Genomic DNA, 9,376 nt, shown 5'->3' on the forward strand with positions numbered 1-9,376 from the left:
TGGACTCCTCGGGTCCGTCGTTTCCGTAGTGTAGCGGTTATCACGTCTGCTTCACACGCAGAAGGTCCCCGGTTCGATCCCGGGCGGGAACAGTACTTTCCTGCCTATGTCGTATTGTGCTCCAATGAGCCACGTCGTGTGTGGATCTGCTGCATGTCCCTTCGTTTTGCAAGTACCACATTTATTGAATTTTATAGTTACGATGGCAACATCACTACAAGTTGTCTGTGAAGTAAGGTGCACACAAGCAGTTTCCGTGGTGTAGCGGTTATCACGTCTGCCTAACACGCAGAAGGTCCCCGGTTAGATCCCGGGACGAAACACTTTTTCATCACTTTAAGCAAGACGTACTAACATGCATCTGCTACCATCTGTACCCGAAACCCTCGTAATCGCCTTCACGTGTCGGACCAGAGTGTCAATTGCTCACATCGAATAAGAAATTCATTTGATATTGACGGCGAGCTTGTTGCGCTGACTCAGCCACTGACGTGCGATCAGTTTGCACAAAACGCTAGGGCTCGTCCGGGATTTGAACCCGGGACCTCCTGCACCCTAAGCAGGAATCATACCCCTAGACCAACGAGCCCTGTGACCCGGCGAATGCCAATTATTCCAGTCCCTCGATGTCGTCCAGGCTGCCCTGAAAGTCTCGTGTACGCTTGCGGGATGGGGGCGGCGCGAATTCCCGCGGTCGGCGGCCTTCCTGGGCTATTGGTACCTTCATGTAGAGCTGCCGCGGGGCTCGCAATGCCTGCTGCTGAGAAAGTGATTGCTTTTGCTGATATGACTTGCAATAACGACTGCGCGAAACGCCGCTATCTCGTTAGGGGTGCTACGGCAGACACCCTCTCGAGCACCCCGAAGACTTCTTGAGCCCTCGGCTGTGATGGGTTCCAGGCTGACAAAAGAACTGTCGTTTGTGCATTCGCGGACGAGAGAAAGTCTGAGGCAAGTTCGAGTGAACAAGGATGGACTCCTCGGGTCCGTCGTTTCCGTAGTGTAGCGGTTATCACGTCTGCTTCACACGCAGAAGGTCCCCGGTTCGATCCCGGGCGGGAACAGTACTTTCCTGCCTATGTCGTATTGTCCTCCAATGAGCCACGTCGTGTGTGGATCTGCTGCATGTCCCTTCGTTTTGCAAGTACCACATTTATTGAATTTTTTAGTTACGATGGCAACATCACTACAAGTTGTCTGTGAAGTAAGGTGCACACAAGCAGTTTCCGTGGTGTAGCGGTTATCACGTCTGCCTAACACGCAGAAGGTCCCCGGTTAGATCCCGGGACGAAACACTTTTTCATCACTTTAAGCAAGACGTACTAACATGCATCTGCTACCATCTGTACCCGAAACCCTCGTAATCGCCTTCACGTGTCGGACCAGAGTGTCAATTGCTCACATCGAATAAGAAATTCATTTGATATTGACGGCGAGCTTGTTGCGCTGACTCAGCCACTGACGTGCGATCAGTTTGCACAAAACGCTAGGGCTCGTCCGGGATTTGAGCCCGGGACCTCCTGCACCCTAAGCAGGAATCATACCCCTAGACCAACGAGCCCTGTGACCCGGCGAATGCCAATTATTCCAGTCCCTCGATGTCGTCCAGGCTGCCCTGAAAGTCTCGTGTACGCTTGCGGGATGGGGGCGGCGCGAATTCCCGCGGTCGGCGGCCTTCCTGGGCTATTGGTACCTTCATGTAGAGCTGCCGCGGGGCTCGCAATGCCTGCTGCTGAGAAAGTGATTGCTTTTGCTGATATGACTTGCAATAACGACTGCGCGAAACGCCGCTATCTCGTTAGGGGTGCTACGGCAGACACCCTCTCGAGCACCCCGAAGACTTCTTGAGCCCTCGGCTGTGATGGGTTCCAGGCTGACAAAAGAACTGTCGTTTGTGCATTCGCGGACGAGAGAAAGTCTGAGGCAAGTTCGAGTGAACAAGGATGGACTCCTCGGGTCCGTCGTTTCCGTAGTGTAGCGGTTATCACGTCTGCTTCACACGCAGAAGGTCCCCGGTTCGATCCCGGGCGGGAACAGTACTTTCCTGCCTATGTCGTATTGTCCTCCAATGAGCCACGTCGTGTGTGGATCTGCTGCATGTCCCTTCGTTTTGCAAGTACCACATTTATTGAATTTTTTAGTTACGATGGCAACATCACTACAAGTTGTCTGTGAAGTAAGGTGCACACAAGCAGTTTCCGTGGTGTAGCGGTTATCACGTCTGCCTAACACGCAGAAGGTCCCCGGTTAGATCCCGGGACGAAACACTTTTTCATCACTTTAAGCAAGACGTACTAACATGCATCTGCTACCATCTGTACCCGAAACCCTCGTAATCGCCTTCACGTGTCGGACCAGAGTGTCAATTGCTCACATCGAATAAGAAATTCATTTGATATTGACGGCGAGCTTGTTGCGCTGACTCAGCCACTGACGTGCGATCAGTTTGCACAAAACGCTAGGGCTCGTCCGGGATTTGAGCCCGGGACCTCCTGCACCCTAAGCAGGAATCATACCCCTAGACCAACGAGCCCTGTGACCCGGCGAATGCCAATTATTCCAGTCCCTCGATGTCGTCCAGGCTGCCCTGAAAGTCTCGTGTACGCTTGCGGGATGGGGGCGGCGCGAATTCCCGCGGTCGGCGGCCTTCCTGGGCTATTGGTACCTTCATGTAGAGCTGCCGCGGGGCTCGCAATGCCTGCTGCTGAGAAAGTGATTGCTTTTGCTGATATGACTTGCAATAACGACTGCGCGAAACGCCGCTATCTCGTTAGGGGTGCTACGGCAGACACCCTCTCGAGCACCCCGAAGACTTCTTGAGCCCTCGGCTGTGATGGGTTCCAGGCTGACAAAAGAACTGTCGTTTGTGCATTCGCGGACGAGAGAAAGTCTGAGGCAAGTTCGAGTGAACAAGGATGGACTCCTCGGGTCCGTCGTTTCCGTAGTGTAGCGGTTATCACGTCTGCTTCACACGCAGAAGGTCCCCGGTTCGATCCCGGGCGGGAACAGTACTTTCCTGCCTATGTCGTATTGTCCTCCAATGAGCCACGTCGTGTGTGGATCTGCTGCATGTCCCTTCGTTTTGCAAGTACCACATTTATTGAATTTTTTAGTTACGATGGCAACATCACTACAAGTTGTCTGTGAAGTAAGGTGCACACAAGCAGTTTCCGTGGTGTAGCGGTTATCACGTCTGCCTAACACGCAGAAGGTCCCCGGTTAGATCCCGGGACGAAACACTTTTTCATCACTTTAAGCAAGACGTACTAACATGCATCTGCTACCATCTGTACCCGAAACCCTCGTAATCGCCTTCACGTGTCGGACCAGAGTGTCAATTGCTCACATCGAATAAGAAATTCATTTGATATTGACGGCGAGCTTGTTGCGCTGACTCAGCCACTGACGTGCGATCAGTTTGCACAAAACGCTAGGGCTCGTCCGGGATTTGAGCCCGGGACCTCCTGCACCCTAAGCAGGAATCATACCCCTAGACCAACGAGCCCTGTGACCCGGCGAATGCCAATTATTCCAGTCCCTCGATGTCGTCCAGGCTGCCCTGAAAGTCTCGTGTACGCTTGCGGGATGGGGGCGGCGCGAATTCCCGCGGTCGGCGGCCTTCCTGGGCTATTGGTACCTTCATGTAGAGCTGCCGCGGGGCTCGCAATGCCTGCTGCTGAGAAAGTGATTGCTTTTGCTGATATGACTTGCAATAACGACTGCGCGAAACGCCGCTATCTCGTTAGGGGTGCTACGGCAGACACCCTCTCGAGCACCCCGAAGACTTCTTGAGCCCTCGGCTGTGATGGGTTCCAGGCTGACAAAAGAACTGTCGTTTGTGCATTCGCGGACGAGAGAAAGTCTGAGGCAAGTTCGAGTGAACAAGGATGGACTCCTCGGGTCCGTCGTTTCCGTAGTGTAGCGGTTATCACGTCTGCTTCACACGCAGAAGGTCCCCGGTTCGATCCCGGGCGGGAACAGTACTTTCCTGCCTATGTCGTATTGTCCTCCAATGAGCCACGTCGTGTGTGGATCTGCTGCATGTCCCTTCGTTTTGCAAGTACCACATTTATTGAATTTTTTAGTTACGATGGCAACATCACTACAAGTTGTCTGTGAAGTAAGGTGCACACAAGCAGTTTCCGTGGTGTAGCGGTTATCACGTCTGCCTAACACGCAGAAGGTCCCCGGTTAGATCCCGGGACGAAACACTTTTTCATCACTTTAAGCAAGACGTACTAACATGCATCTGCTACCATCTGTACCCGAAACCCTCGTAATCGCCTTCACGTGTCGGACCAGAGTGTCAATTGCTCACATCGAATAAGAAATTCATTTGATATTGACGGCGAGCTTGTTGCGCTGACTCAGCCACTGACGTGCGATCAGTTTGCACAAAACGCTAGGGCTCGTCCGGGATTTGAACCCGGGACCTCCTGCACCCTAAGCAGGAATCATACCCCTAGACCAACGAGCCCTGTGACCCGGCGAATGCCAATTATTCCAGTCCCTCGATGTCGTCCAGGCTGCCCTGAAAGTCTCGTGTACGCTTGCGGGATGGGGGCGGCGCGAATTCCCGCGGTCGGCGGCCTTCCTGGGCTATTGGTACCTTCATGTAGAGCTGCCGCGGGGCTCGCAATGCCTGCTGCTGAGAAAGTGATTGCTTTTGCTGATATGACTTGCAATAACGACTGCGCGAAACGCCGCTATCTCGTTAGGGGTGCTACGGCAGACACCCTCTCGAGCACCCCGAAGACTTCTTGAGCCCTCGGCTGTGATGGGTTCCAGGCTGACAAAAGAACTGTCGTTTGTGCATTCGCGGACGAGAGAAAGTCTGAGGCAAGTTCGAGTGAACAAGGATGGACTCCTCGGGTCCGTCGTTTCCGTAGTGTAGCGGTTACCACGTCTGCTTCACACGCAGAAGGTCCCCGGTTCGATCCCGGGCGGGAACAGTACTTTCCTGCCTATGTCGTATTGTCCTCCAATGAGCCACGTCGTGTGTGGATCTGCTGCATGTCCCTTCGTTTTGCAAGTACCACATTTATTGAATTTTTTAGTTACGATGGCAACATCACTACAAGTTGTCTGTGAAGTAAGGTGCACACAAGCAGTTTCCGTGGTGTAGCGGTTATCACGTCTGCCTAACACGCAGAAGGTCCCCGGTTAGATCCCGGGACGAAACACTTTTTCATCACTTTAAGCAAGACGTACTAACATGCATCTGCTACCATCTGTACCCGAAACCCTCGTAATCGCCTTCACGTGTCGGACCAGAGTGTCAATTGCTCACATCGAATAAGAAATTCATTTGATATTGACGGCGAGCTTGTTGCGCTGACTCAGCCACTGACGTGCGATCAGTTTGCACAAAACGCTAGGGCTCGTCCGGGATTTGAGCCCGGGACCTCCTGCACCCTAAGCAGGAATCATACCCCTAGACCAACGAGCCCTGTGACCCGGCGAATGCCAATTATTCCAGTCCCTCGATGTCGTCCAGGCTGCCCTGAAAGTCTCGTGTACGCTTGCGGGATGGGGGCGGCGCGAATTCCCGCGGTCGGCGGCCTTCCTGGGCTATTGGTACCTTCATGTAGAGCTGCCGCGGGGCTCGCAATGCCTGCTGCTGAGAAAGTGATTGCTTTTGCTGATATGACTTGCAATAACGACTGCGCGAAACGCCGCTATCTCGTTAGGGGTGCTACGGCAGACACCCTCTCGAGCACCCCGAAGACTTCTTGAGCCCTCGGCTGTGATGGGTTCCAGGCTGACAAAAGAACTGTCGTTTGTGCATTCGCGGACGAGAGAAAGTCTGAGGCAAGTTCGAGTGAACAAGGATGGACTCCTCGGGTCCGTCGTTTCCGTAGTGTAGCGGTTATCACGTCTGCTTCACACGCAGAAGGTCCCCGGTTCGATCCCGGGCGGGAACAGTACTTTCCTGCCTATGTCGTATTGTCCTCCAATGAGCCACGTCGTGTGTGGATCTGCTGCATGTCCCTTCGTTTTGCAAGTACCACATTTATTGAATTTTTTAGTTACGATGGCAACATCACTACAAGTTGTCTGTGAAGTAAGGTGCACACAAGCAGTTTCCGTGGTGTAGCGGTTATCACGTCTGCCTAACACGCAGAAGGTCCCCGGTTAGATCCCGGGACGAAACACTTTTTCATCACTTTAAGCAAGACGTACTAACATGCATCTGCTACCATCTGTACCCGAAACCCTCGTAATCGCCTTCACGTGTCGGACCAGAGTGTCAATTGCTCACATCGAATAAGAAATTCATTTGATATTGACGGCGAGCTTGTTGCGCTGACTCAGCCACTGACGTGCGATCAGTTTGCACAAAACGCTAGGGCTCGTCCGGGATTTGAACCCGGGACCTCCTGCACCCTAAGCAGGAATCATACCCCTAGACCAACGAGCCCTGTGACCCGGCGAATGCCAATTATTCCAGTCCCTCGATGTCGTCCAGGCTGCCCTGAAAGTCTCGTGTACGCTTGCGGGATGGGGGCGGCGCGAATTCCCGCGGTCGGCGGCCTTCCTGGGCTATTGGTACCTTCATGTAGAGCTGCCGCGGGGCTCGCAATGCCTGCTGCTGAGAAAGTGATTGCTTTTGCTGATATGACTTGCAATAACGACTGCGCGAAACGCCGCTATCTCGTTAGGGGTGCTACGGCAGACACCCTCTCGAGCACCCCGAAGACTTCTTGAGCCCTCGGCTGTGATGGGTTCCAGGCTGACAAAAGAACTGTCGTTTGTGCATTCGCGGACGAGAGAAAGTCTGAGGCAAGTTCGAGTGAACAAGGATGGACTCCTCGGGTCCGTCGTTTCCGTAGTGTAGCGGTTATCACGTCTGCTTCACACGCAGAAGGTCCCCGGTTCGATCCCGGGCGGGAACAGTACTTTCCTGCCTATGTCGTATTGTCCTCCAATGAGCCACGTCGTGTGTGGATCTGCTGCATGTCCCTTCGTTTTGCAAGTACCACATTTATTGAATTTTTTAGTTACGATGGCAACATCACTACAAGTTGTCTGTGAAGTAAGGTGCACACAAGCAGTTTCCGTGGTGTAGCGGTTATCACGTCTGCCTAACACGCAGAAGGTCCCCGGTTAGATCCCGGGACGAAACACTTTTTCATCACTTTAAGCAAGACGTACTAACATGCATCTGCTACCATCTGTACCCGAAACCCTCGTAATCGCCTTCACGTGTCGGACCAGAGTGTCAATTGCTCACATCGAATAAGAAATTCATTTGATATTGACGGCGAGCTTGTTGCGCTGACTCAGCCACTGACGTGCGATCAGTTTGCACAAAACGCTAGGGCTCGTCCGGGATTTGAGCCCGGGACCTCCTGCACCCTAAGCAGGAATCATACCCCTAGACCAACGAGCCCTGTGACCCGGCGAATGCCAATTATTCCAGTCCCTCGATGTCGTCCAGGCTGCCCTGAAAGTCTCGTGTACGCTTGCGGGATGGGGGCGGCGCGAATTCCCGCGGTCGGCGGCCTTCCTGGGCTATTGGTACCTTCATGTAGAGCTGCCGCGGGGCTCGCAATGCCTGCTGCTGAGAAAGTGATTGCTTTTGCTGATATGACTTGCAATAACGACTGCGCGAAACGCCGCTATCTCGTTAGGGGTGCTACGGCAGACACCCTCTCGAGCACCCCGAAGACTTCTTGAGCCCTCGGCTGTGATGGGTTCCAGGCTGACAAAAGAACTGTCGTTTGTGCATTCGCGGACGAGAGAAAGTCTGAGGCAAGTTCGAGTGAACAAGGATGGACTCCTCGGGTCCGTCGTTTCCGTAGTGTAGCGGTTATCACGTCTGCTTCACACGCAGAAGGTCCCCGGTTCGATCCCGGGCGGGAACAGTACTTTCCTGCCTATGTCGTATTGTCCTCCAATGAGCCACGTCGTGTGTGGATCTGCTGCATGTCCCTTCGTTTTGCAAGTACCACATTTATTGAATTTTTTAGTTACGATGGCAACATCACTACAAGTTGTCTGTGAAGTAAGGTGCACACAAGCAGTTTCCGTGGTGTAGCGGTTATCACGTCTGCCTAACACGCAGAAGGTCCCCGGTTAGATCCCGGGACGAAACACTTTTTCATCACTTTAAGCAAGACGTACTAACATGCATCTGCTACCATCTGTACCCGAAACCCTCGTAATCGCCTTCACGTGTCGGACCAGAGTGTCAATTGCTCACATCGAATAAGAAATTCATTTGATATTGACGGCGAGCTTGTTGCGCTGACTCAGCCACTGACGTGCGATCAGTTTGCACAAAACGCTAGGGCTCGTCCGGGATTTGAACCCGGGACCTCCTGCACCCTAAGCAGGAATCATACCCCTAGACCAACGAGCCCTGTGACCCGGCGAATGCCAATTATTCCAGTCCCTCGATGTCGTCCAGGCTGCCCTGAAAGTCTCGTGTACGCTTGCGGGATGGGGGCGGCGCGAATTCCCGCGGTCGGCGGCCTTCCTGGGCTATTGGTACCTTCATGTAGAGCTGCCGCGGGGCTCGCAATGCCTGCTGCTGAGAAAGTGATTGCTTTTGCTGATATGACTTGCAATAACGACTGCGCGAAACGCCGCTATCTCGTTAGGGGTGCTACGGCAGACACCCTCTCGAGCACCCCGAAGACTTCTTGAGCCCTCGGCTGTGATGGGTTCCAGGCTGACAAAAGAACTGTCGTTTGTGCATTCGCGGACGAGAGAAAGTCTGAGGCAAGTTCGAGTGAACAAGGATGGACTCCTCGGGTCCGTCGTTTCCGTAGTGTAGCGGTTATCACGTCTGCTTCACACGCAGAAGGTCCCCGGTTCGATCCCGGGCGGGAACAGTACTTTCCTGCCTATGTCGTATTGTCCTCCAATGAGCCACGTCGTGTGTGGATCTGCTGCATGTCCCTTCGTTTTGCAAGTACCACATTTATTGAATTTTTTAGTTACGATGGCAACATCACTACAAGTTGTCTGTGAAGTAAGGTGCACACAAGCAGTTTCCGTGGTGTAGCGGTTATCACGTCTGCCTAACACGCAGAAGGTCCCCGGTTAGATCCCGGGACGAAACACTTTTTCATCACTTTAAGCAAGACGTACTAACATGCATCTGCTACCATCTGTACCCGAAACCCTCGTAATCGCCTTCACGTGTCGGACCAGAGTGTCAATTGCTCACATCGAATAAGAAATTCATTTGATATTGACGGCGAGCTTGTTGCGCTGACTCAGCCACTGACGTGCGATCAGTTTGCACAAAACGCTAGGGCTCGTCCGGGATTTGAGCCCGGGACCTCCTGCACCCTAAGCAGGAATCATACCCCTAGACCAACGAGCCCTGTGACCCGGCGAATGCCAATTATTCCAGTCCCTCGAT

The 9,376-nt window shown here is 53.2% G+C and overlaps 30 non-coding genes across 30 annotated transcripts; 20 read left to right on the plus strand and 10 right to left on the minus strand.

The window, feature by feature from the left end:
- The first annotated feature begins 19 nt into the window (after positions 1–19).
- Positions 20–92, plus strand: Trnav-cac (transfer RNA valine (anticodon CAC)). The gene has a single exon. It is a non-coding gene; the product is annotated as a tRNA-Val (tRNA).
- Positions 93–250: 158 nt separating this feature from the next.
- On the plus strand, positions 251–323 carry Trnav-aac (transfer RNA valine (anticodon AAC)). Its single transcript has one exon. It is a non-coding gene; the product is annotated as a tRNA-Val (tRNA).
- A 194-nt stretch (positions 324–517) lies between these two features.
- On the minus strand, positions 518–589 carry Trnap-agg (transfer RNA proline (anticodon AGG)). The gene has a single exon. It is a non-coding gene; the product is annotated as a tRNA-Pro (tRNA).
- A 402-nt stretch (positions 590–991) lies between these two features.
- Trnav-cac (transfer RNA valine (anticodon CAC)) lies at positions 992–1,064 on the plus strand. The gene has a single exon. It is a non-coding gene; the product is annotated as a tRNA-Val (tRNA).
- A 158-nt stretch (positions 1,065–1,222) lies between these two features.
- On the plus strand, positions 1,223–1,295 carry Trnav-aac (transfer RNA valine (anticodon AAC)). Its single transcript has one exon. It is a non-coding gene; the product is annotated as a tRNA-Val (tRNA).
- A 194-nt stretch (positions 1,296–1,489) lies between these two features.
- On the minus strand, positions 1,490–1,561 carry Trnap-agg (transfer RNA proline (anticodon AGG)). Its single transcript has one exon. It is a non-coding gene; the product is annotated as a tRNA-Pro (tRNA).
- A 402-nt stretch (positions 1,562–1,963) lies between these two features.
- On the plus strand, positions 1,964–2,036 carry Trnav-cac (transfer RNA valine (anticodon CAC)). Its single transcript has one exon. It is a non-coding gene; the product is annotated as a tRNA-Val (tRNA).
- Positions 2,037–2,194: 158 nt separating this feature from the next.
- On the plus strand, positions 2,195–2,267 carry Trnav-aac (transfer RNA valine (anticodon AAC)). The gene has a single exon. It is a non-coding gene; the product is annotated as a tRNA-Val (tRNA).
- Positions 2,268–2,461: 194 nt separating this feature from the next.
- Trnap-agg (transfer RNA proline (anticodon AGG)) lies at positions 2,462–2,533 on the minus strand. Its single transcript has one exon. It is a non-coding gene; the product is annotated as a tRNA-Pro (tRNA).
- Positions 2,534–2,935: 402 nt separating this feature from the next.
- Trnav-cac (transfer RNA valine (anticodon CAC)) lies at positions 2,936–3,008 on the plus strand. Its single transcript has one exon. It is a non-coding gene; the product is annotated as a tRNA-Val (tRNA).
- A 158-nt stretch (positions 3,009–3,166) lies between these two features.
- On the plus strand, positions 3,167–3,239 carry Trnav-aac (transfer RNA valine (anticodon AAC)). The gene has a single exon. It is a non-coding gene; the product is annotated as a tRNA-Val (tRNA).
- A 194-nt stretch (positions 3,240–3,433) lies between these two features.
- Positions 3,434–3,505, minus strand: Trnap-agg (transfer RNA proline (anticodon AGG)). Its single transcript has one exon. It is a non-coding gene; the product is annotated as a tRNA-Pro (tRNA).
- A 402-nt stretch (positions 3,506–3,907) lies between these two features.
- Positions 3,908–3,980, plus strand: Trnav-cac (transfer RNA valine (anticodon CAC)). Its single transcript has one exon. It is a non-coding gene; the product is annotated as a tRNA-Val (tRNA).
- A 158-nt stretch (positions 3,981–4,138) lies between these two features.
- Trnav-aac (transfer RNA valine (anticodon AAC)) lies at positions 4,139–4,211 on the plus strand. The gene has a single exon. It is a non-coding gene; the product is annotated as a tRNA-Val (tRNA).
- A 194-nt stretch (positions 4,212–4,405) lies between these two features.
- Positions 4,406–4,477, minus strand: Trnap-agg (transfer RNA proline (anticodon AGG)). Its single transcript has one exon. It is a non-coding gene; the product is annotated as a tRNA-Pro (tRNA).
- Positions 4,478–4,879: 402 nt separating this feature from the next.
- On the plus strand, positions 4,880–4,952 carry Trnav-cac (transfer RNA valine (anticodon CAC)). The gene has a single exon. It is a non-coding gene; the product is annotated as a tRNA-Val (tRNA).
- Positions 4,953–5,110: 158 nt separating this feature from the next.
- Trnav-aac (transfer RNA valine (anticodon AAC)) lies at positions 5,111–5,183 on the plus strand. Its single transcript has one exon. It is a non-coding gene; the product is annotated as a tRNA-Val (tRNA).
- Positions 5,184–5,377: 194 nt separating this feature from the next.
- Trnap-agg (transfer RNA proline (anticodon AGG)) lies at positions 5,378–5,449 on the minus strand. Its single transcript has one exon. It is a non-coding gene; the product is annotated as a tRNA-Pro (tRNA).
- Positions 5,450–5,851: 402 nt separating this feature from the next.
- Trnav-cac (transfer RNA valine (anticodon CAC)) lies at positions 5,852–5,924 on the plus strand. The gene has a single exon. It is a non-coding gene; the product is annotated as a tRNA-Val (tRNA).
- A 158-nt stretch (positions 5,925–6,082) lies between these two features.
- Positions 6,083–6,155, plus strand: Trnav-aac (transfer RNA valine (anticodon AAC)). The gene has a single exon. It is a non-coding gene; the product is annotated as a tRNA-Val (tRNA).
- Positions 6,156–6,349: 194 nt separating this feature from the next.
- Positions 6,350–6,421, minus strand: Trnap-agg (transfer RNA proline (anticodon AGG)). Its single transcript has one exon. It is a non-coding gene; the product is annotated as a tRNA-Pro (tRNA).
- A 402-nt stretch (positions 6,422–6,823) lies between these two features.
- Positions 6,824–6,896, plus strand: Trnav-cac (transfer RNA valine (anticodon CAC)). The gene has a single exon. It is a non-coding gene; the product is annotated as a tRNA-Val (tRNA).
- A 158-nt stretch (positions 6,897–7,054) lies between these two features.
- Trnav-aac (transfer RNA valine (anticodon AAC)) lies at positions 7,055–7,127 on the plus strand. The gene has a single exon. It is a non-coding gene; the product is annotated as a tRNA-Val (tRNA).
- Positions 7,128–7,321: 194 nt separating this feature from the next.
- On the minus strand, positions 7,322–7,393 carry Trnap-agg (transfer RNA proline (anticodon AGG)). Its single transcript has one exon. It is a non-coding gene; the product is annotated as a tRNA-Pro (tRNA).
- A 402-nt stretch (positions 7,394–7,795) lies between these two features.
- On the plus strand, positions 7,796–7,868 carry Trnav-cac (transfer RNA valine (anticodon CAC)). The gene has a single exon. It is a non-coding gene; the product is annotated as a tRNA-Val (tRNA).
- A 158-nt stretch (positions 7,869–8,026) lies between these two features.
- On the plus strand, positions 8,027–8,099 carry Trnav-aac (transfer RNA valine (anticodon AAC)). The gene has a single exon. It is a non-coding gene; the product is annotated as a tRNA-Val (tRNA).
- A 194-nt stretch (positions 8,100–8,293) lies between these two features.
- Positions 8,294–8,365, minus strand: Trnap-agg (transfer RNA proline (anticodon AGG)). The gene has a single exon. It is a non-coding gene; the product is annotated as a tRNA-Pro (tRNA).
- A 402-nt stretch (positions 8,366–8,767) lies between these two features.
- On the plus strand, positions 8,768–8,840 carry Trnav-cac (transfer RNA valine (anticodon CAC)). Its single transcript has one exon. It is a non-coding gene; the product is annotated as a tRNA-Val (tRNA).
- Positions 8,841–8,998: 158 nt separating this feature from the next.
- Positions 8,999–9,071, plus strand: Trnav-aac (transfer RNA valine (anticodon AAC)). Its single transcript has one exon. It is a non-coding gene; the product is annotated as a tRNA-Val (tRNA).
- A 194-nt stretch (positions 9,072–9,265) lies between these two features.
- Positions 9,266–9,337, minus strand: Trnap-agg (transfer RNA proline (anticodon AGG)). The gene has a single exon. It is a non-coding gene; the product is annotated as a tRNA-Pro (tRNA).
- Positions 9,338–9,376: the final 39 nt, after the last annotated feature.

Source organism: Schistocerca serialis, chromosome 2, assembly GCF_023864345.2.
Source record: "Schistocerca serialis cubense isolate TAMUIC-IGC-003099 chromosome 2, iqSchSeri2.2, whole genome shotgun sequence".
In the NCBI taxonomy this organism is placed as follows: Eukaryota; Metazoa; Arthropoda; class Insecta; order Orthoptera; family Acrididae; genus Schistocerca; species Schistocerca serialis.